The sequence below is a fragment of the Coregonus lavaretus genome, assembly GCF_964263955.1.
Source record: "Coregonus lavaretus genome assembly, chromosome: 17".
Taxonomy (NCBI): Eukaryota; Metazoa; Chordata; class Actinopteri; order Salmoniformes; family Salmonidae; genus Coregonus; species Coregonus lavaretus.
In genome coordinates this window covers 5427278-5449848 of record NC_140004.1, presented here as the reverse complement: position 1 = coordinate 5449848, position 22571 = coordinate 5427278, and the positions used below count along the sequence as shown (strand labels likewise).

The 22571-nt window shown below is 44.2% G+C and overlaps 1 pseudogene across 1 annotated transcript in view; it reads left to right on the top strand.

The window, feature by feature from the left end:
• Positions 1-22441, top strand: part of LOC311144514 — a 63843-nt pseudogene extending 41402 nt beyond the window's left edge. Inside the window, exons 2-16 of the transcript XR_014615565.1 lie at positions 3350-3405; positions 4088-4200; positions 5186-5260; positions 17407-17543; positions 17863-17940; positions 18140-18291; positions 18504-18558; positions 18716-18790; positions 19140-19248; positions 19444-19968; positions 20094-20357; positions 20539-20637; positions 20898-21025; positions 21252-21303; positions 21418-22441. The product of XR_014615565.1 is annotated as an uncharacterized misc_RNA (transcript). The remainder of the gene's footprint in view (positions 1-3349; positions 3406-4087; positions 4201-5185; positions 5261-17406; positions 17544-17862; positions 17941-18139; positions 18292-18503; positions 18559-18715; positions 18791-19139; positions 19249-19443; positions 19969-20093; positions 20358-20538; positions 20638-20897; positions 21026-21251; positions 21304-21417) is intronic.
• Positions 22442-22571: the final 130 nt, after the last annotated feature.

The window sequence follows — 22571 nt, the reverse complement described above, 5'->3', positions numbered from 1 at the left end:
GACGCGTTCTGTCTCCTAGAGATGAACGTACTTTGGTGCGAAAAGTGCAAATCAATCCCAGAACAACAGCAAAGGACCTTGTGAAGATGCTGGAGGAAACAGGTATCTATACAAAAGTATCTATATCCACAGTAAAACGAGTCCTATATCGACATGACCTGAAAGGCCGCTGAGCAAGGAAGAAGTCACTGCTCCAAAACCGCCATAAAACAGCCAGACTACAGTTTGCAACTGCACATGGGGACGAAGATCATACTTTTTGGAGAAATGTCCCCTGGTCTGATGAAACAAAAATAGAACTGTTTGGCCATAATGACCATCATTATGTTTGGAGGAAAAAGAGGGTACTTGCAAGCCGAAGAACACCATCCCAACCGTGAAGCACGGGAGTGGCAGCATCATGCTGTGGGGGTGCTTTGCTGCAGGAGGGACTGGTGCACTTCACAAAATAGATGACATCATGAGGAAGGAAAATTATGTGGATATATTGAAGCAACATCTCAAGACATCAGTCAGGAAGTTAAAGCTTGGTCGCAAATGGTTCTTCCAAATGGACAATGACCCCAAGCATACTTCCAAAGTTGTGGCAAAATGGCTTAAGGACAACAAAGTCAAGGTATTGGAGTGGCCATCACAAAGCCCTGACCTCAATCCTATAGAATATTTGTGGGCAGAACTGAAAAAGCATGTGCGAGCAAGGAGGCCTACAAACCTGACTCAGTTACAACAGCTCTGTCAGGAGGAATGGGCCAAAATTCACCCAACTTATTGTGGGAAACTTGTGGAAGGCTACCAGAAACGTTTGACCCTGTCACGCCCTGACTCAGGGGACTCTTATATGTTGAGTCAGGGTGTGTATATTCTTTGTTGTGTATGTTCTATGTTGTTTTTCTAGTAGCTGTATATCTATGTTGGCCGGTGTGGTTCCCAATCAGAGGCAGCTGTCGCTTAGGCAGCCTATTGGCACTAGTGTGTCGTGGGATCTTGTTCCGGTTAAGGTTCGTTGTATGTAAACCTTAGGATTTCACGTTTCGTTTCCTTTCTTGTTTTGTCGTGTGTTTATTCAGTGTAAATAAACATGTACGTATATCACGCTGCGCCTTGGTCTGACCCGTCATTAGACGAACGTGACAGACCCAAGTTAAACAATTTAAAGGCAATGCTACCAAATAATAATTGAGTGTATGTAAACTTCTGACCAACTGGGAATGTGATGAAATAAATAAAAGCTGAAATAAATCATTCTCTCTACTATTATTCTGACATTTCACATTCTTAAAATAAAGTGGTGATCCTAACTGACCTAAGACAGGGAATTTTTACTAGGATTAAATGTCAGGAATTGTGAAAAACTGAGTTTACGTGTATTTGGCTAAGGTGTATGTAAACTTCCGACTTCAAATGTACACTCTCACACACACACACACATACACACAAATGTGCACAAACATATACACACACACACAGCTCACAGAGGTAGGCCTCTCAACTCTGGCCCAGACTAATGAGTAGCGGTGGCCTGGTGCTCTTTCCCCATGCACTCTCCTCTGCTGGTCCAGATGTCAGGGACACACCCCCAGCAGGCCTAAGATTTACTTCCTCCTGTCCTGGTCGTAAATTCCCCCCCAAACACATATTCACACCCAACATGCTATAGCTAGCTCTCTCTCTCTCTCTCTCTCTCTCTCTCTCTCTCTCTCTCTCTCTACCGCTTGTGTCCACTGAATTAGGCCATCTAGGGCCAGTGTCCCAGACCTAGATTAAGCATATTCATGTAGATTACATTGTGGTAGGTAGGCCTGCAGGTAGCCTAGCGGTTAGAGCATTGGGTCAGTAACCAAAAAGTTTCTGGTTCGAACACATGCGGCACTTAACCCTCAATCGCTCCAGGTGTGCCGTACTACTATGCTGACCCAGTAATACAACACATTTCACTGCACCAATCCGGTGTATGTGACAATAAAACATATTTTATATTATGATGATACTGGTGAAGTGGTCTGATAGGACTCAGATGTTTGGTAGTGCTACCTGCCTCAGTCATGTGAATGATCCTATTGTTATGACTAGACACCATCTTTAGCCATCTCTGATTTGTGTGTGTGTAGTGTTGCGTATTTTCAGGGATCTCATACAGTATGAATGTCATCCTTGAGAGTGTGTGACCTGAGCTGAGATTGAGTGAGCAGAGAGCAGTAGGAACGGAAACCCTGCAGCGCACCATGCATAGTTTACATGGGTTTCAGGTGAGAGTGAGTCACTGTGTGTTATTGTTCAGATGTTGTGTAATAAGTGCCTCACTGTTTTACGCAGGGCCCCTCGCTAACAAGCATAATGGACAGGAAGAAAGAGAGAGGGAAGGAATGAGAGAAAAGGAGAGAGAGAAAGAGAGAGAGTCATGGTTGAACAGAGCTCATCTGCTGGCACATTTTGGACATGCATCACTCTGTGAGGATGCTAGTTAGGATTTAGGCAAAAGTATGTGCAACCAATACCAACAGTGTGTGTGTGTGTGTGTGTGTGTGTGTGTGTGTGTGTGTGTGTGTGTGTGTGTGTGTGTGTGTGTGTGTGTGCGCGCGCTCGTAGTGTCGACTTAAAAGGATACTTTGGGATTTTGGCAATGAGGCCCTTAATCTACTTCCCCAGAATCAGATGAACTCATGGATACCATTTGTATGTCTCTGTGTCCAGTATGAAGGAAGTTAGAGGTAGTTGCACAAGCCAATGCTAACTAGCATTAGCGCAATGACTGGAAGTCTATGGTATCTAGCACAATGACTGGAAGTCTATGGGTATCTGGGTATCTGCTAGCATGCTAGCAGATACCCATAGACTTCCAGAGACATACAAATTGTATTGATTAGTTAATCTAACTCTGGGGAAGTGGATAAAGGGCCTCAGTGCCAATATCCCAAAGTATAAATTTAACACATGTGGTCTGCATGTTATTCTGTTGAATTATAGGCTAGTCATTAGTCTTTTACACAAAGTCTTTAGACAGATTTAAAACCAACTATGAACATTAACATTAACCCATGCTAACAGGGGTTCTATCACTGCCATTGATCTGCACTCAAAGACACAGTTTAGTCATTCAGCAGATGCTCTTATCCAACATGACTTACAGGAGCAGCTATGGTTAAGTGCCTTGTTCAAGGGCACATCAACAGATTTTTCACCTAGGCGACCTTTCTATTACTGGCATAATGCTCTTAACCTGCCACCCGACACTAGTGCTAAGCTGTAAACAAACCAAATGTTGGCTCACTGAATCGCTGGATCCATGGTTGTGATGATGTAGTGTGTTTGTGCTCCTGTCTCTAAGCTGTCTCTCTCTATCTCTCCACAGGGCTCTATTCACCTACGATGGGGCCACCAACAACCTCAAACTGACTGACTCTGGAGGTAAAGGGTTTTTCCACCTGTAGTTAGTAACAGATACGATTAGCATTCCAGAAAGAATATTTTGGTGTCTAGTGGTCAAAACCTGGTACTTTCACGCTACTTTATGGTAAATAGTGCAAGCGACTTCAATAAACAAATTCTCTGAACAGGGGGAAAAAAACATCACCAGATTCACAGGGAATACATTACATAGAATGGAGAAGCAATACTCAAAGCCGCAGCTTCATACTACTTGTCAAACATATAAAACTGAAACTGTATACTGGTTGTTGGGGTGGGATTGGCATGGGTTGTGGGGAGTCCGTGGGTGGCTTACTCATTGGTAAGAAGATGTTGGGTACAATATTTATTGATTATTATTTGAATCCTATAAATTAAAATGGCCAATTTGGGTGCAATCAATTAGCTTAATTACATTTCAACAAAATAATGTTTCAGGAATGCCAATATTACCTGTTTCTCACTACATAATCAATTTCAGAACAATCTGAGATGGTGGGTGTCATGGCTTGCTGAAATAACATGTAACGACTCTAAAGCTAACTGGATGATTCTAACTTTCCATTTCTTCGTTTTTTTGTGACTTTTCCCCCTGGAAATGATAAAGATGGAAAGTTGGTGGTGTTTATTAAGCTCTCTCCTCTCTCTCTTTCTATCTCTCTCTCCTCTGTCTGTCCTACAGCAGGTGGAGTGGTGGAGTTGTCAGGGAAGTTCCACATAGCCAGGCCTCTGTATGGGCTCTGCAGGGTGGGCTCAGCCGAGACAGGAAGCCCTCGGGTTGCCATGATCTGCTGGGTGAGTGTCATACACTACAACATGGCCCTCTGATACAGTCGTATGGACATGCCCTACAGTATGTTACCTGATAAACTCCAATGATCTGATGCTTGAGGTAGAAGTTGCCCATAACCACAGATCTAGGATCAGATTCCCTTCCCTCAATCCTAACATTAACCATTAGGAGAATGGAAAAAATATCTGACCCTGTATCAGAAGTTATAGGCAAGCTGTTTCAAGCTGTCGTCTTCCACTGGCTCTAGCTACTGTTGGATGTGTTTTGATTGGTCCTTTGGTTAAGGGTCAATGTGTGTGATGTGTAAGTGAACTTGCGGACTCGGGACGCCAGGCCTAGCTTTTGACTGATACCAAATATTTTGACCGATGCGCACACACACACACACACACACACACACACACACACACACACACACACACACACACACACACACACACACACACACACACACACACACACACACACACACACACAAACACATAAACACACACACACAAACAAACACACACACACACACAAACACAAACATACACACAAGCAGGGGAGCAGATGCTTAGAATGTTCACAATGTGCTTCGCTGGTCCCGTCTCTATGGCGACCTTGTGGAATGTTGTGGTGTGGGTCAGGGGTGCATCTGTAGCCAGTCAGGCAGCAACACACACACACACACACACACACACACACACACACACACACACACACACACACACACACACAAACACACACACACACACACACAAATCAGAAACTTGTGAAACATACTGTACCGCAAATAGATATCAGTGTACCTTAATTATCTCGTATAAGATATGTAACATGCTAACAACTGTAGGCTTACTCTATAACATTGTCAAAATACTTCCACAAGGGTGTACATGCAGTACCTGATGACAAAAGACTGAAACTAGACTTTCTGATAGTGAGACAGAGGCTGGAGTAAAAAGAGCTTAACACCCCCTGTGTGTTTCCTGTGTTTGTCTCCAGGTCGGGCCTAACGTGGATGAGTACCGCAGGACGGAATGTGCCAGTCATGTGCCCGCTATCAAGGCCTTCTTCAAGGTACAGTACCACACCACTCCTACCCCTGCCATGCCCTGCCCTGCGTTACCAGTTTGTCTGTTGGTCATGCAGTCAGTTTGAGTGACCTTATTGCAGCTGCAGCATTTGATAGCATTCAGGAGTGGCATAATAATAGCTATCCATCTCCTACAATCCTGTGTTGGTACCATTGTGGAATGTTGCTCTCCGTGGATGGCTGTTTTGTTTCTTCACTCTGTTTCTCTAACAATGAATAATGAATCAACGGACTCCTGTAGTAACTGTCAAGACAATACAGAGAGTTGGTGATGCTCGTGTGGGAAGGGTGGAACTCGCCTGACCAGGCCCGAAGGAATGAATGGTCATGTTGTCACACACACATGAATGGTCATGTTGTCACACACACTTAGATACACACACATGAATGGTCATGTTGTCACACACACTTAGATACACACACACACACACGCATCAAACTCGCACCAGCACGTGCATTATGTGCACACACATACATCAGTAAATACGCACCAGCAGGCACACACACACACACACACACACACACACACACACACACACACACACACACACACACACACAACTTCTCTCAGTCTCTCACACATACAAACATAGATACACAAACATGCTCTATATTTACACACAGTAGTTTACCTTCCATTGTTGTAGGTCTTCCTGTCCTCAGTGCACTTCCTACTGCATGGGTTGGTCTGGTCCAGTGGTGGGCTGGGCCCATACCCAGGCTGGGGTCCACTCTTCCTGACCCTATTGTTCCTGGTGCCACTAAGATGGGAGATGGGCCACCGACAGGCACAACACAAACAACCACTCACTAAGTGGTGACAGGGCCTCGCAGGAAACAGAGAAAGGAATGGGGGAATACAGGGAGGAGAAGGAGGAGGAGGGGAAGAGAGGGATGATCTGTGTTTGTGTGTTTGTGTGTTTGGGGGTGTGTGGGTGTGTGCGCATGTGTGTGTGTGGTGTATGCGTGTGTGCGTGCGCACAGTGTGTGTTAAGTGGCCAGATGCTGGCAGCTCTGTCTGCTGTGTCCCTCCAGTGTTTATTTAACATTTCCATCTAACTGCAGAGAAGTTTATGGATCGCCCATTCGGCCTATAGTCAGACCCCGTTTTAACTCGTTTCCATATAAAGGCATCACCCGGTCAACTCCAGAAGCATCCCTGGAATGTTTGATGTTAGGTTTTTTTGTCTTTTTTTTTACCTCAATTAAGTATTTGGCCTGGGAACCTCTGTGACCTCCAGTCTCAGATATACAAGACTGTGTGTGTGTGTGTGTGTGTGTGTGTGTGTGTGTGTGTGTGTGTTTATTACGTAATACAAATGTGTGTGTTTCTATATGTATTCTTGGCCCCCTGGGTTGCACTGTGGGTTATTCCTTGATAAAAGACTGATGGTGACACTGAAGTCGACAGGGTCTGAACCCACATATTTGTGTAGGAATACCCCTCTGAAGTGTGGGAGAAGTAGGATCCCTAACCAAACACACACATACACACATGTATGCTACATGCACCCATGCACACACACACACACACACACACTCTCACTTCCAGTCAGATATAATATGGCATTTTCACTGCACTAATGTCATATTACCTTATTTTTTTTATCACTTTGGTGCTATTTTCACAAGTATGTGGTGAATTAATCGTGTATTGTATTTTATAGTATTGTATTGTAATTATTTATGTATTGTAGTGGTCCTGTATGTGGCTCAGTTCATAAGAGCATGGCACTAGTAACACCAGAGATGTGGGTTTGATTCCCATTGGAAACACATACCAAAATGTGTGGACAGTTGTCACTTTGGATAAAAGTGTCTGCTACATAAATTGCATATATTACAGTATTACAGTACTGTATTGGCCAATTACATTTTAGTACAGCAGTGTGAACCCCCACTCATCAAAAAGACCCCAGCAACTTCATTTTGGATACATGTTTAATAGGGGGTGCATTTCTTTCTTGTTTTGGACCTTCTGGATTATTTGCTTATTGGTATTGTATTGTATTGATATTCTATTACTGCACTGTAGGAGCTAGAAACACAAGCATTTCGCTGCACCTGCTGTAACATCTGCCAATCTGTGTACGCGACCAATACATTTAGATTTGATGTGTTACATACAGTACATCTCTAATCTTGTCAATATCAGATTTTTTAAAAACTTACTGTGAAGTAAAATCATGTTAGTCATCATCATAGTAGTGCATTCGAGGATATATCATACTTAATATGTTTTTACATTACAAACATACATTTTCATTATATATTCCTCCAAATCTGTAGTAGACAAAACAGTTTACATATAAAAAGACACTAACAGCTTACAGATGGTAGGCAATTAAGGTCACAGTTATGAAAACTTAGGACACTAAAGAGGCCTTTCTACTGACTCTGAAAAACACCAAAAGAAAGATGCCCAGGGTCCCTGCTCATCTGCGTGAACGTGCCTTACGCATGCTGCAAGGAGGCATGAGGACTGCAGATGTGGCCAGGGCAATCAATTGCAATGTCTGTACTGTGAGACGCCTAAGACAGCGCTACAGGGAGACAGGACGGACAGCTGATCGTCCTCGCAGTGGCAGACCACGTGTAACAACACCTGCACAGGATCGGTACATCCGAACGTCACACCTGTGGGACAGGTACAGGATGGCAACAACAACTGCCCGAGTTATACCAGGAACGCACAATCCCTCCATCAGTGCTCAGACTGTCCGCAATAGGTTCAGAGAGACTGGACTGAGGGCTTGTAGGCCTGTTGTAATGCAGGTCCTCACCAGACATCACCGGCAACAACATCGCCTATGGGCACAAACCCACCGTCGCTGGACCAGACAGGACTGGCAAAAAGTGCTCTTCACTGACGAGTCATGGTTTTGTCTCAACAGGGTTGATGGTCGGATTCGCGTTTATCGTCGAAGGAATGAGCGTTACACCGAGGCCTGTATTCTGGAGCGGGATCGATTTGGAGGTCCGTCATGGTCTGGGGCGGTGTGTCACAGCATCATCGGACTGAGCTTGTTGTCATTGCAGGCAATCTCAACGCTGTGCGTTACAGGGAAGACATCCTCCTCCCTTATGTGGTACCCTTCCTGCAGGCTCATCCTGACGTGACCCTCCAGCATGACAATGCCACCAGCCATACTGCTCGTTCTGTGCATGATTTCCTGCAAGACAGGAATGTCAGTGTTCTGCCATGGCCAGCGAAGAGCCCGGATCTCAATCCCATTGAGCATGTCTTGGACCTGTTGGATCGGAGGGTGAGGGCTATGGCCATTCCCCCAATACATTTCCGGGAACTTGCAGGTGCCTTGGTGGAAGAGTGGGGTAACATCTCACAGCAAGTGCTGGCAAATCTGGTGCAGTCCATGAGGAGGAGATGCACTGCAGTACTTCATGCACTTTAGATTTTGACCACCCCTTTGTTCAGGGACAGATTATTCTATTTCTGTTAGTCACATGTCTGTGGAACTTGTTCAGTTTATGTCTCAGTTGTTGAATCTTGTTATGTTCATACAAATATTTACACATGTTAAGTTTGCTGAAAATAAACGCAGTTGACAGTGAGAGGACGTTTCTTTTTTTGCTGAGTTTATATATATACAGTGGGGAGAACAAGTATTTGATACACTGCCGATTTTGCAGGTTTTCCTACTTAAAAAGCATGTAGAGGTCTGTAAGTTTTATCATAGGTACACTTCGACTGTGGGAGACGGAATCTAAAACAAAAATCCAGAAAATCACATTGTATGATTTTTAAGTAATTAATTTGCATTTTATTGCACCCCACAGCACCCCACAGCATGATGCTGCCACCCCCATGCTTCACGGTTGGGATGGTGTTCTTCGGCTTGCAAGCAACCCCCTTTTTCCTCCAAACATAACGATGGTCATTATGGCCAAACAGTTCTATTTTTGTTTCATCAGACCAGAGGACATTTCTCCAAAAAGTACGATCTTTGTCCCCATGTGCAGTTGCAAACCATAGTCTGGCTTTTTGATGGCGGTTTTGGAGCAGTGGCTTCTTCCTTGCTCAGCGGCCTTTCAGGTTATGTCGATATAGGACTTGTTTTACTGTGGATATATATATACTTTTGTACCTGTTTCCTCCAGCATCTTCACAAGGTCCTATGCTGTTGTTCTGGGATTGATTTGCACTTTTCGCACCAAAGTACGTTAATCTCTAGTAGACAGAACGCGTCTCCTTCCTGAGTGGTATGATGGCTGCGTGGTCCCATGGTGTTTATACTTGTGTACTATTGTTTGTACAGATGAACGTGGTACCTTCAGGCGTTTGGGAATTGCTCCCAAGGATGAACCAGACTTGTGGAGGTCTACAATTTCTTTTCTGAGGTCTTGGCTGATTTATTTTGATTTTCCCATGATGTCAGGCAAAGAGGCACTGAGTTTGAAGATAGGCCTTGAAATACATCCCAGGTACACCTTCAATTGACTCAAATGATGTGAATTAGCCTATCGAAGCTTCTAAAGACATGACATCATTTTCTGGAATTTTCCAAGCTGTTTAAAGGCACAGTCAACTTAGTGTATGTAAACTTCTGACCCACTGGAATTGTGATACAGTGAATTATAAGTGAAATAATCTGTCTGTAAACAATTGTTGGAAGAATTACTTGTGTCATGCACAAAGTAGATGTCTTAACCGACTTGCCAAAACTATAGTTTGTTAACAAGAAATTTGTGGAGTGGTTGAAAAACAAGTTTTAATGACTCCAACCTAAGTGTATGTAAACTTCCAACTTCAACTGTATATTATCACTTGATGAGAGAACAGCTGTGCAGCCTGAGGCAAGGCTACTTTCTCAAATCATTACATTTACATTTTAGTCATTTAGCAGACGCTATTATCCAGAGCGACTTACATTTAGTGAGTGCATACATTTTCATACTGGCCCCCCGTGGGAATCGAACCCACAACCCTGGCATTGCAAACGTCATGCTCTACCAACTGAGCTACACGGGGGGCCAAATCATCAATCATCAATAGCCTATAGTCGCACCATTCAGCCAAAATACAGTACCAGTCAAACGTTTGGACACACCTACTCATTCAAGGGTTTTTCATTTTCTACAATGTGGAATAATAGTGAAGACATCAAAACTATGAAATAACACATGGAATCATGTAGTAACCAAAAAAGTGTTAAACAAATCTAAATATATTTTTTATTTGAGCTTCTTCAAATAGCCACCCTTTGCCTTGATGACAGCTTTTCACACTCTTGGCATTCTCTCAACCAGCTTCACCTGGAATGCTTTTCCAACAGTATTGAAGGATTTTCCACATATGCTGAGCACTTGTTGGCTGCTTTTCCTTCACGCTGCAGTCCGACTCATCCCAAACCATGTCAATTGGGTTGAGGTCGGGGGATTGTGGAGGCCAGGTCATCTGATGCAGCACTCCATCGCTCTCCTTTTTGGTAAAATAGCCCTTACACAGCCTGGAGGTGTGTTGGGTCATTGTCCTGTTGAAAAACAAATTATAGTCCCACTAAGCCCAAACCAGATGGGATGGTGTATTGCTGCAGAATGCTGTGGTAGCCATGCTGGTTAAGTGTGCCTTGAATTCTAAATAAATCACAGACAGTGTCACCAGCAAAGCACCCCCACACCATAACACCTCCTCCTCCATGCTTTACGGTTGGAACTACACATGCGGAGATCATCCATTCACCCACACCGCGTCTCACAAAGACACGGCGGTTGGAACCAAAAATCTACAATTTGGACTCCAGACCAAAGGACAAATTTCCACTGGTCTAATGTCCATTGCTTGTGTTTTTTGGCCCAAGCAGGTCTCTTCTTATTATTGGTGTCCTTTAGCAGTGGTTTCTTTGCAGCAATTCGACCATGAAGGCCTGATTCACACAGTCCACTCTGAACAGTTGTTGTTGAGATTTGTCTGTGACTTGAACTCTGTGAAGCATTTATTTGGGCTGCAATTTCTGAGGCTGGTAACTCTAATGAATTTATACTCTGCAGCAGAGGTAACTCTGGGTCTTCCATTCCTGTGGCGGTCCTCATGAGAGCCAGTTTCATCAAAGCGCTTGATGGTTTTTGTGACTGCACTTGAAGAAACTTTCAAAGTTCTTGAAATGTTCCGTATTGACTGACTTTCATGTCTTAAAGTAATGATGGACTGTCGTTTCTCTTTGCTTATTTGAGCTGTTCTTGCCATAATATGGACCTGGTCTTTTACCAAATAGGGCTATCTTCTGTATACCCCCCCTACCTTGTCACAACACAACTTATTGTCATTAAGAAGGAAAGTAATTCCACAAATTAACTTTTAAGAAGGCTACCTCATGAAGCTGGTTGGTGTATGTTTTGATTTCTAAGACATTCTAAGGTTTGTATTATTTACAACTAAAGTTGCCAAATAACTCTAAATCTAGCATATAGGACCTGTTTCAAATGATCACTTTTACGCTCACTCGCTCCATAATTGGAAAAATATCCTTTCTATTTTATTCAGCTAAGTTCAATTATACTGAACAAAAATTTAAATGCAACATGCACACCCACTTCGGAGGCAGGCCCACCCACTGGGGAGCCAGGCCCAGCCAATCTGAATGAGTTTTTCCCCACAAAAGGGCTTTATTACAGACAGTAATACTCCTCAGTTTCATCAGAAGTCTCGATGGCTGGTTTTAGACAATCCCGCAGGTGAAGAAGCTGGATGTGGAGGTTCTGGGCTGGCATGGTTACACGTGGTCTGCAATTGTGAGGCTGGTTGGACATACTGCCAAATTCTCTATGACGAGGTTGGAGGCGGTTTATGGTAGAGAAATTAACATTAAATTCTCTAGCAACAGCTCTGGTGGACATTCCTGTAGTCAGCATACCAATTGCATTGTGTTGTGTGACGAAACTGCACATTTTAGAGTGGCCTTTTATTGTCCCCAGAAAAAGGTGCACCTGTGTAATGATCATGCTATTTAATCAGCTTCTTGATATGCCACACCTGTCAGGTGAATGGATTATCTTGGCAATGGAGAAATGCTCACTAACAGGGATGTAAACAAATTTGTGCACAACAGTTTAGAGAAATAAGCTTTTTGTGCGTATGGAACATTTCTGGGATCTTTTATTTCAGCTCATGGGACCAACACTTTATATGTTGAGTTTATATTTTTGTCCAGTATATATTCTTCTTACTATAAAATCATATAAAATAAAATAATGGCATGGGTTTAGAAGCATATCTTGTCAGCTAAATGAACAAGCCTACAGCCTATGGCATGGAACATAGCCAGATAGGCCAACTCATATTTTCTTCATATCATAATGTTTATTTAGACTGACTAAAATAAATAATGAATTTATTGTGATGGTGTATATTAAATTGATGTATTATACTTTTTGAAATGTAGATGTTCCAAAGGCGCACATCAGTGGCTTGTATGTGTAGAGAACTGGAGATGCTAAACGTGTTTTTGTTAATTGGCGGTACATTTCCGCGAGACTGGCAGACTTTTGCATGACAATAACCATCTGACAAAATGTCATGACCGCCACATACACCATATACAGTGAGGGAAAAAAAGTATTTGATCCCCTGCTGATTTTGTACATTTGCCCACTGACAAAGACATGATCAGTCTATAATTTTAATGGTAGGTTTATTTGAACAGTGAGAGACAGAATAACAACAAAACAATCCAGAAATACGCATTGTCAAAAATGTTATAAATTGATTTTGTATTTTAATGAGGGAAATAAGTATTTGACCCATCTGCAAAACATGACTTAGTACTTGGTGGCAAAACCCTTTTGGCAATCACAGAGGTCAGACGTTTCTTGTAGTTGGCCACCAGGTTTGCACACATCTCAGGAGGGATTTTGTCCCACTCTTCTTTGCAGATCTTCTCCAAGTCATTAAGGTTTCGAGGCTGACGTTTGGCAACTCAAACCTTCAGCTCCCTCCACAGATTCTCTATGGGATTAAGGTCTGGAGACTGGCTAGGCCACTCCAGGACCTTAATGTGCTTCTTCTTGAGCCACTCCTTTAATGCCTTGGCCGTGTGTTTTGGGTCATTGTCATGCTGGAATACCCATCCACAACCCATTTTCAATGCCCTGGCTGAGGGAAGGAGGTTCTCACCCAAGATTTGACGGTACATGGCTCCGTCCATCGTCCCTTTGATGCGGTGAAGTTGTCCTGTCCCCTTAGCAGAAACCCCCCCCCCAAAGCATAATGTTTCCACCTCCATGTTTGACGGTGGGGATGGTGTTCTTGGGGTCATAGGCAGCATTCCTCCTCCTCCAAACACGGCGAATTGAGTTGATGCCAAAGAGCTCGATTTTGGTCTCATCTGACCACAACACTTTCACCCAGTTCTCCTCTGAATCATTCAGATGTTCATTGGCAAACTTCAGACGGGCCTGTATTTGTGTTTCTTAAGCAGGGGGACCTTGCGTGCGCTGTAGGATTTCAGTCCTTCGCGGCGTAGTGTGTTACCAATTGTTTTCTTGGTGACTATGGTCCCAGCTGCCTTGAGATCATTGACAAGATCCTCCTGTTTAGTTCTGGGCTGATTCCTCACCGTTCTCATGATCATTGCAACTCCATGAGGTGAGATCTTGCATGGAGCCCCAGGCAGAGGGAGATTGACATTTCTTTTGTGTTTCTTCCATTTGCGAATAATCGCACCAACTGTTGTCACCTTCTCACCAAGCTGCTTGGCGATGGTCTTGTAGCCCATTCCAGCCTTGTGTAGGTCTACAATCTTGTCCCTGACATCCTTGGAGAGTTCTTTGGTCTTGGCCATGGTGGAGAGTTTGGAATCTGATTGATTGATTGCTTCTGTGGACAGGTGTCTTTTATACAGGTAACAAACTGAGATCAGGAGCAATCCCTTTAAGAGTGTGCTCCTAATCTCAACTCGTTACCTGTATAAAAGACACCTGGGAGCCAGAAATCTTTCTGATTGAGAGGGGGTCAAATACTTATTTCCCTCATTAAAATGCAAATCAATTTATAACATTTTTGACAAGCGTTTTTCTGGATTTTGTTGTTGTTAATCTGTCTCTCACTGTTCAAATAAACCTACCATTAAAATTATAGAGTGATCATTTCTTTGTCAGTGGGCAAACGTACAAAATCAGCAGGGGATCAAATCCTTTTTTCCCTCACTGTAGGTGCAGTGAAATGTGTTGTTTTACAGGGTCAGTCATAGTAGTACAGCACCCCTGGAGCACAATAGGGTTAAGTGCCTTGCTCAAGGGCGTATTGACAGATTTTGCACCTTGTCGGCTCAGGTATTCAATCCTGTAACCTTCCAGTTACTGGCCCAATGCTCTAAATGCTAGGCTACCTGCCACCCGAATAGATGAAACACTGATTAGGTTTGGTAAAAAAAAAGTGACTGTATGATTTTGTGTGTTGTTTTTAGTCAATTGAAAATGTGCTTAGAGTTTTGAACCAACTGCCTTTTTGATGATCATCTTTTGAGTTTTGTACTAAGAGTTTTGAAAATGGACCACATACTTGTGAAAATTGCACCAAAGCGATAAAAAAAATACGAACGCATCTGTGTAGCATTACAGCCCATCACATTGCAGTCCTGCTGTACTCTAGATTTGATTACCCCATTCTGGCAGACTTTCCACCTCTCACTGACGCTACATATTTGTCAACCTATTCTCTCTATCACCTTTGTAGGGTCTCTAAAACCACACGAGACGTGTGTCATACAGTGTTACTGCGTTATTTGATAAGTACAAAACTCACATAACCTCCTGCTTTGGTGAGTTAGGCCTCGTTCTGAAGCGAGTCTTATTTCTGGTGTAGCGCCCCCGTGTGGTGGAAATGGCAGTCAACATGCATAGACACTGCAACACCTCCAGCAAGCCTGATCCTGCTCTGTGATGAAGCTTAATAATAATCCTAGTGTCGATGAAGGATTAATGATTGAGTGAGTAATGGGAACTCGGTTATTGTTTGTTGTCCAAAAACCTCTGAATGAATAGTCAGGATTAGAACATTGGGATGTGCTTCGACAGAGTCAGAATGCCCCATGGCACCTCTTATATTCTCTGTTCTTTCTCTCTTTCTCTCTTTCTCTCTTTCTACCTCTGCAAGTCTCAGCTAGTAACAGAGGGCTGTGTGAGAGGGTGAATCACCAGCATCGTCAGGATGTGTATCATGATATGAAACAATATTATTGTATCAGTTGGTGATGCCGAAGCTAAGCGTGGGAGTCTTTTGCAAATTGGCTCATTGTTGCTCCACGACAGTAATTGATTAGTATTGAGAAGGAAGTCTGCATCGTGGACTGTGTACATTCTATCATGTGGAACAGACCAGTAGGCCTTGGGCCAGTAACCGAAAGGTAGCTGGTTAAAATCCACGAGCCGACTAGGTGACAAATCTGTCGATGTGCCCTTGAGCAAGGCACTTAACCCTAATTGGGGGCGGGGGGATTCAGGAGAAGATGAGAATGAAGAGACAGGAGGAGGAAAGTATAGGCGAGGTTGGAGGGGAGGAGTAAGAATGGAAGAATATAAGAAGTCTATGAAAGAGGAGAGGACAGGGAAAAGAGGGGAGGAGGAGTAGCAGTTGTGTATGTAGGGTTAATGAGCATGCTGTTAGCCGTGTTAGACAGTATTAGGGAGAGGCCTATCATCTGCAACATAATGACAGACAGGTAGGAGAGGCAGAGGAGATCATTTACACCCTCTTCACCACCACAACTCCCTCCATCCTCCCCTTCCTTCCTCTCTCAGTGGCACCTCCCACTGTGTGCGCGTGTGTGTTTGTGTGATTTACACACTAGGTTAGAGTTGGGGCTGGGCCTGTGAGGGTGTTTCATAGGAAACACACAGTACAGTACCTGCAGGTCTGATGTCACTGTGCCAGGACTGTAGGCCTGAAGGAAACCACAAGATTACTCTGTCAGAGACTCAGACAGCCTGCTCTACGTAGTGGGATCTCTCTATTTCTCAACACACACACACAGACCCGGGCGCAAACACACACACATGTGTACCCACGTACACACACATAGGCCTATCTGAAGTGTATCAGTCCAGTGACAGTTTAGCAGTGGAACACAGTGTACTGTTCCGTGGTCATTTGTCATTGTTGAAATCTCTACATCCTATCTGCTCTCTCCGCTCTCCCCTCACCTCATTTAACTTTCCTAATTCTCCCAATCCTCCCCCCTACACACTCTTTCCTGTTTCTAGCCCCCTCTCTTCCTTCTCCCCCTCTCTGTCTATCTCTTCCAAACCGATAGATTCCTTCCTGTCTTCTCTAGTGTACGCCAGATACTCGTTTTGTTCTCTGTCCGTCCTCATCACAAGCTGTTACACAACTGTATAGCTTAGCTACAGCCCAAAGGCCACAGCCAAGAGGAAACCACTGAGGGGAAAGCTTTCAAAGAACTACTTTCAGACAGAGAGAGTGTGTGTGTGTGCGTCTGTGTGTGTGTGTACCTGTGTGTGTGCCTGTGTACCTGTGTGTGTGTGTGTGTGTGTGTGTGTGTGTGTGTGTGTGTGTGTGTGTGTGTGTGTGTGTGTGTGTGTGTTTGTGCATCTGTGCACATATGTATTCGGGGGGTCAGTGGTTACATGAAAAAGGAGGGAAAATATCCCCTTCTCTTTCCCTCGTTTGGAATGTCGTGGCAGAATTGTATTGGAGTTTGAAGTTCACACGTTTGATACTGTAGATCATAGCAGCCAATAAAAATGTCATTCTTGTTCCCAAAAGTTCTGGAAAGGATCAAGTGACATCATGTGTCTGTGGCAAAGTTGTGGTGTGCAGGCCAAGAATTCACCAATTTACTGGATAACTGAAGTCCTTCCTTGGAATATTAACCTAAAATACTGAAAGGATGTTCAGGACCTCAGCTTGAGTCCCTTCAATAATCTTTAATGCTGACATGCTTTGCAGCAAGTGTCAGGGCACTGTGTGACAAAGATTAACGGCAACCAACCTGTCACAACCTTACAGACTTGACATCAGCAGTCTGTGCAGCAGGTTCCTATTGTAGTTCACCTCTCTCTCTCTCTCTCTCTCTCTCTCTCTCTCTCTCTCTCTCTCTCCTCTCTCTCTCTCTCTCTCTCTCTCTCTCTCTCTCTCTCTCTCTCTCTCTCTCAGGAGGCTCATGTGTTTATCAGTGCTGAGAGTACGGAGGATGTCACAGAGGAGAAGATAGGCGCTGAGCTCAGTAAAGTCCACCCCCAGAGTGAACAAGTCAGAGAAGCAGTCGGTACAAGGACAAGGAGGAGACAGTGGTGAGTGCTTCTCCTGCAATACCATCTCTGTCCATAGGAGGGGGCGCTAACACCTGGACAAAACCCAGAACTGTGCTTTACATGGAGGAGGGTCCCATACATTCAGATTCTCTCAGTTTTAATCTCTATTATGCATTGTACTTACGATATACTTACTGTATGTTTTGACATTTTTTTCATACTTTATCAATTATGAGGTAAAAACAACCAAGGCTTTTGCAAATAGCATAAGTTACAAACTGTGTTTTGTATATGTACATACGGTGTTGTTCTCCAGTCACACTCTCTTTCCTCTGCATCTTCCTATCTCTGTTGATAGGGCACTAACTACAGGAAGACTAATGCTGCCATGGAGATGAGACGGGCCAACAGAGACTCCTTCTGGGCACGTGCAGAGGTAGCCTACACAGAAACAAAGTCACAGTTACCCTCTTAGTTTTCTAGTAATTAATCAACAGGAGAAAATTAGTTTTCATCTTTAATGTTCACATCACTTCACATCTTTAATGTTCACATTATCAACTGTAATAAGTCTTCATCTATTGTGTTCCATCTCTCTCTCTCTCTCTCTCTCTCTCTCTCTCTCTCTCTCTCAGCTTGAGGAGGAAGAGAGGAAGGAGGAAGAGAGGAAGAGAGCAGCAGAGGACAGACGGCGTTTGGAGAAAGAGAGAGTGCTGAAGGAACGGAAAGAGGCCGACGAGAGGGAGAGGAAAATGAACGAGAAACTACAGATGATCGAAGAGCAGAGGTCAGGACGTTGGGCACACACGCACACGCACACACACACACACACACACACACACACACACACACTGACTCAAGATTTACTGACACAATCTCTGACTCAAGGGTATTCTCTTGTGTCCATATCAGGTATTTTAATGGGTTGTCAAAGTAAAGGCTACTTAAGGCTAATATCCCATAAGGTTTCTGACATCTCTGTATCTATGTATCTCTCAGGAGAATGCAGGCCCAGCTGGAGGCAGAAGTGAGGAAGCAGGAGAAATCAAGATGGGTGAGAGAAAGAACGAATGAGTGAGGAAGTTATTGGGCGACAGAACTCTAGGTGTTTCTGACTTCTGAACTCTGTGTTTACGTGTATCTTTACTCTGAACTCTGTGTCTGTGTGTGTCTGAACTCTGAACTCTGACCTCTCTGGTGGTGTGTGACAGGAGCTGCAGCAGAGAGAGCATGAGGAGGACATGAGAGCTCGCTTGAGACGCAGCGAGTCCATCGAGAAAGCAGCAGTGAGTGTCTGTCTTACTGACCTCTCTAATCCAAACAAACTCCCTTCCTACTCTTCCCTAAACACCTCAGTTCCTTAGCTCTTGTTCTTGTCATACGGTGTATCCCAGTGCTCTGAAGTGGCTTCCTGTCCTTCATCTGCACTGATCTGAAAACACAGGATAGGTCAAAGGAATATGGCCTATCATTGGAACTTGTCCACTTCTTTCACACCAGTGCAGATGAAGGAAAGGAAAGGAGGAGAGGAAGGAGGAGAGGAGAGGAGACAGCTTTAGACTATTGAGACCTGGCTGTAGTTTCCTTTACATTCAGTAAAACATAGTGTGGTATGATTCCTCTTCCTACCTTTAGGAGGCAGCAGTGCTGGTGTCACAGCGCTCCATGAACCCCAGAGAGTTCTTCAGACAGCTGTCGTCATCATCGTCCCAAAGCCCATCCAGCCCCGGCTCCCCCCGTACAGGTAAATTCACAGTGTATCTGTGTGTCTGTGTCTGTTTGTTAATAAGCATTGGCAAACCAAGGTGTGGCTCTACGCAGTGTGTGATTATGAAGCCAGTCAGTCAATTGTAAATGGACCTAAACAACCATTATCTGTCTTGTTGCAGTGTATTTCTTAATGTTGGTCTTTCTTCCCTCCCTCTCTCTCTTCACAAAGGCAAACCTCCATTAAGGCGGTACCAGCGCAGCCTGACCGACACAGCATTCATCTTTGGGAAATGGGACGGTCCAACCCCGACCTCCCCCCGCAGTCCAACATTGGTTTCACCCTTCTCCCGCGTCCCATCCTCCCCCTTCCACCGCACCATGTCTCCACCCAGCACCAGCTTCCGCCCAATCACCTCTCCCCAGAGCCACCGCGCCCCCCTGGTGTCCCCTCCCACATCGCCCCTCCACTCCGCCCATGCTGTCTCAGCCCTGCCTACCCTCCCATCAACCAGCCCCCAGTCTCAGCCCCCAACCCAGCCCTCTGCCCCCCCAGCCTCTCCAAGCCTCCTAGCCACCCTGTCCCTCACCTCCCCAGAGAACCAGCACCAGGCTCAGGTCCTGGCCCCATCTCCCCCAGATACCCCTCCCCTGTCCCAGCCTGAGTGCTCCCCCTCTCCACTAGTCTCCCTGGAGCCTACCCCAGCACCACAACCTCCCACTGTCCCCCTGCCAGAGAGTCCACTGCAGCCAACAGGTAGGTCCTCATCATACGCACAGCCTACTGTAGAATGACCAATGGTGTCTGTCATGCCGTTATAGATTGTGTTCTCAGTTTGGCATGGCTGTACTTAAAACCACAATGGTTCATTATCCATCCAGAGCAGTACACAGCCGTACAAGCCGTACTGGTGGAGGAAGAGGAAGATGAGGAAGAACAGGCAGAGCCTGAGCCCAGTGTTGAGAATACAGAGCCAAGCCTAAACATGGAGGAGGGAGAGGAGGGCTCAGCACAGGATTCAGACTCTTTATCAGTGCAGGAGCCTGAGGCAGAGGAACAAGAGGACCAATCAGACTACAGCCAGGCCTCTGCTAAACCAGTTCTGGTTGCGCTTTCAGAAGAGGAGGAGGAGCCAGCTGTCACAGGTAGAGTACTTTGTTTTGTATCTTGTACAGGCCTGTCCTATTATTTTATTTTTTTTATGAAAAAGGTAAAATACAACAATTAAAAGAGAAGAAGAGTGAGGAGTTTTATGTAATAAGACGGTTGTGGAAATGGTGTCTGACACAACTAACACAATCTAACCAATGGTTTGTTATGTTTCAGATGCAGAGGTTATTCTTCAGCCAATCACACAAGAGGTTGTGGTCCCATCCACCAATGGGGTGCGAGACGAGGAGGAGTTGGTGGAACACAATGGTACAGGTATGAAACCCCACTCACCCATTTAGTTATCTCTACGCTAGCCTACATTGCCCAAGTTGCTCTCAAACTGAATGAACCTTTATATTGATGAGATAATGTAAAATAGACATACCGGTACGCTATGTTGCAATTCCCTATCCTTTTCCAGAAATCCTCTTCCTCATGGATTTTTAAGATCATGAAGGGGATTGAAATAGTACACACTTGCTTGTTTAGTAGGGAACGAGAATCCAACCCCTCTCATGGTTCCTCTTTTCCAGAACGATCCATGAGTCCACCTGAAAGGGACCAAGGTACTCCAGAGTTGGCTGTTTGTTTCGATGATGAAGTTGAGGAGGACTTTGTTGAAGAGAATGAGGACCAGGAGATTTCAGAGAATGGAAAAGAGGTACGGAATGTAACACAACCCACAAAGGAATATGTCCCCTGTCCCCTCCTATGCCATCATATTTATTACTGGGCTTCAAATCTAGTCCAGGAACAGGATAGAAGAATGACTAATTGAATATGAATGCCATGTCGATGAGAACCAAGAGAGGGCTCTACAATTGGAAAAATGACATTTTCCTCAGACAGGGGCCATTTGTGAACGTTTTTCTCTCTGTTACTTTCAGATTTCACCAGACAGACAGATGTGTGTTCGAGCTCTCTATGACTACCAAGCAGGTCAGTAACTCATACCGTGGACCACAAACACACACACACACAGACACACCACACACACCTATCCGCTCTATGATGCTCTCTGAGTGTTAAACCTCGCTTTCTCTTTTTTCACAGAGGACGAATCAGAGATCTCCTTTGAGCCAGGTGACATCATAAGTGCTGTGGAAACGGTGGACAAGGCCTGGTGGCGGGGCTTCAGTAAAGATGGACGCCTGGGACTCTTCCCAGCCAATTACGTGGAGACCATCTAGACACACACACACCACACAGACACACACACACTCAGGGACTGAACACTCATTCCCCTACAGTGAAACCACCATAGGCTACATACATACAGTAGACCCCTTAACTTCAATAGACACATTGGACAACTTCCATTGGATTCCATGCGATAATTTGATCCCCTTCCAACTTGGCTATGTTGTTGGGGAAGCCAGTGTCTCCTGTTCTAACCACTTGCAGACTCCTAGCTGGCAGAAACACACAGTTGTGAACTACCAAGATCCCCCCTTCCTTCACTCCACCTGAGGGAGGACTGGGAACGAGAGGGACCTCCAGATGGGATGTCTGCAGGCTCAATGACTCCCTCTTATTAAAACCTACTATTTGGATGATTGTTGTTACTATTAGCATACTGTCTGTGTGGATGTGTTATTTCCTTGGTACATTTAACAGTGTTTTCCATGTTACTGAACTGAAAAGTAAGGGACCGTTTTTCTTGTTTCTGTATTGGTGTTGTTTTATGTGTGCATAATCTGTGTTTTATCTGCACCTTTTTTTAAATCCAAGCAGCATGGTATTCCTACATCTGATACTAATTGATAGCATTGTGCTAATTTCACCGTAAATGAAAAATGCTACTTGTAAATCAAACTGTCTCTTTGAAGTGAGAGCTTTTTAAAGTCATTAAGTCTTAATACACTTCTCTTGTATATAAGAATGTATAGTGACATGCATTTGGTTTCTTTTGCTTTGTCATTCTACAAGTGTGTATGCGTTGTATTCCCTGCATTTACTCCACATTTACAAATAGTAGCCTATACCATTTACATACTCATAATACTCTTAAACTCCATCTTATATATATATTACAGGTCTCATTTGTTTTTGTTCCTATATTAAAAGACAAATACTATTTTAAAGGTATATTTCTTTATTTATGAAAACAGCATAGAAAGCATGAAACATGAAGCAGAAGGTAACTTTACATAATGCATATCATATCATTTTTTTCAACAACCAACAGAAAAACACTACTACAAGTT